Source organism: Lutra lutra, chromosome 2, assembly GCF_902655055.1.
Source record: "Lutra lutra chromosome 2, mLutLut1.2, whole genome shotgun sequence".
Taxonomy (NCBI): domain Eukaryota; kingdom Metazoa; phylum Chordata; class Mammalia; order Carnivora; family Mustelidae; genus Lutra; species Lutra lutra.
Window position 1 is genome coordinate 35,901,701 of NC_062279.1, and position 2,725 is coordinate 35,904,425.

Genomic DNA, 2,725 nt, shown 5'->3' on the forward strand with positions numbered 1-2,725 from the left:
CTTGCTTATTTTTAATAGACATTATGCCTTCATGATTTCTTTGAGGAATGTAAAAATACCCGACAGTCCTTTTCCATATTATTCTATAAATTGATATCAACTGGAATGGACTAATGTTATTGACTAATCTTACCATCTTTCTTCATTTTTAAAAAATGGTTTTGGAGTTTTGGTTTGCAGATCCATTTTGAATGTCAGTTTTTCCCCTTCCTGATTTGTTTTTTTGTCTTTTTTCCCCTCCCCTTCCTGAATGAGCAGTTTATTCTTTTGTAGTTGCTTCCACCAAATCTCCTAACCCTGCTTCCAGAGCAAAATCTTATTTTTTTTTTAAGATTCTATTTATTTACTTGAAAGAGAGAGAGAGAGAAATAGTGAGCATGATTGGAGGGAGGGGCAGAGGGAGAAGCAGGCTCCCCACTGAGCAGGGACCTGACATGGTGCTTGATCCTGGGACTCCAGGATCATGACCTGAGCCAAAGCTAGTCGCTTAACTGACTGAGCCACTGAGGCACCCCCAGAGCAAAATCGTCCATGCTGTTTTCATGGTTCCTGCTCCTGTGCCAGAACAGTGCCAATGCAGATGCAGAGCTAGTGGGCAGTTTGGCTTGGTTCCTCATTGCAAGACCATCCTCTGTTCCAGCCCTCATACTTCCCTACCCTGGTCCAGAGCATCTGGTAGCAGGGGCCCCAGTAGCTGGCTGGCAAACCCATTCTCTATCCAGCCTCTTTTCATACACAGGAAAGCCAGAATGAGGCTCTTGGTTTCAAGCCATGGATCTGGCTCTGGTCCTTTATCTCCCTGGAAAACATTGTAAAAATGGAGGGCAATGCAGGGCTTGAACTCGCAACCCTGATATCAAGACCTGAGCAGAGATCAAGAGTCAGACACTTAACCACCTGAGCTACCCAGGTGCCCCAGGAAAACATTTTTTAAAGTAAACTTTTTAATTGAAGTATAACATCCATATAAAAAAGCACACTAATCACAAGTGAGCAGCTGGATACATTTTCACAAGCGAAGGTCCCTGTATAACAAGGACCCAAATCAAGAAAGAGAACATTAAGCCCTGGCGTTCTTGCCAGTCACTACCCTTCCAATGGTAACCACATTCCTGGCTTTCATAACAACAAAAGAGAACTTCGAGTCTCCAGGACGCCATAGGAGCCTAGCCTGTGGCTACCACTGGGACCTAGAGCCCAGCAACGCCTTCAGTCATGGCACCATCCAGTGACTTCTGTCTCTGTTCTGTTTCTGGTTGACAGTTGTCTTGTTTTTGAGCCTAGATTCGTGTGCTGGGTTATTTTCAAAAATGTTTTATTCTTCATGGCTTTGGGGTTGGAGCAGAGAACTCAACACTTCATTAAACAAGAAAAATCAAGATATAATTGACAAAATTGCCTTAGTTTCAGGCATCCAACATCATGATTCAATATTTGTATGTATCATGAAATGGTCATGATAAGCTTAGTTGACATTCATCACCACCCGTAGTTACAAATATTTTTTCTTGTGATGAGAACTTTTAAGATCTACTCCATTAGCAACTTTCACATACACAATACAGTATTTTTTTTTTAAGATTTATTTATTTATTTATTTGACAGAGAGATCACAAGTAGGCAGAGAGGAAGGCAGAGAGAGAGGGGGAAGCAGGCTCTCCGCTCAGCGGAGAGCCCCATGTGGGGCTCGATCCCAGGACCCTGGGATCATGACCTGAGCCGAAGGCAGAGGCCTTAACCCACTGAGCCACCCAGGCGCCCCCACAATACAGTATTAATAACTGTTGTCACCGTGCTGCGTGTTATACCCCTGGGATTTATTTGTCTTATAACTGGCATTTTGGACCTTTGGACTTCCTTCACCCATTTCTCTTACAGCCACCAGTCATCTGTATCTACGAGTTTGCTTTTTTTTCAGAATCCATGTGTGAGTGAGATCATATGGAATTTTTATTTCTTCGTGTGACTTACTTCACGTAACATGCTGCCCTCACGGTCCATCCATGGTGTCACGAATGGCAGGACTTCCTTGATTTTACAGCTGAATGTATTCCATTGAATATATACCACAACTTCTTTATCCATTCAGCCATTCCTGGGACTTAGTACTGGCCTGTCTGGGCTACTGTGAAGAATGCTGCAGTGAACATGGGGGTGCAGGTATCTTTTCACGTTAGAGTTTTCACTTCCTTCAGATAAGTACCCGGAAGTGGAGCTGCTGGATCGGTCGCATGGTTGTTCCATCAAGAATTTTTTTGAGGAAACTCTGTACTATTTTCCATCATGGCTGTGCCAGGTTTACCATTCCATTCTGACTGGAGGTCCAGTGGGACCTGTTGCGGGAATGCACTGCTGGCTGAGGACCAAGGAAATGGTAGCACACAAACTGGACTGATCGGGTGGAGAGCTTTGCACACTCACTGATAAAGTCAGGCTTTGTCCTCTAAGTAGTGGATGGATGATGGAGAAAAACATGCAGGCAAGTGAAGTGATTTTACACCTATGCCATGTAGAAATACTTCTCTGGCTAACCTAGAGAGGATGGGATGAAGAAGAGCCACATAAAGGCAGGGTGACCAGATAAGAGGGTAATTCCAGTAATATGGGTGAGACATGCCCAAGGCTCCGTGAAAGCAGTGGTGGCGAAGGTGGTGAGATTGGAGAGACACACTGGGAGAGAAATAGGAGATGGCAAATTAGATGGATGGTCAAAGGTGATTTTCAG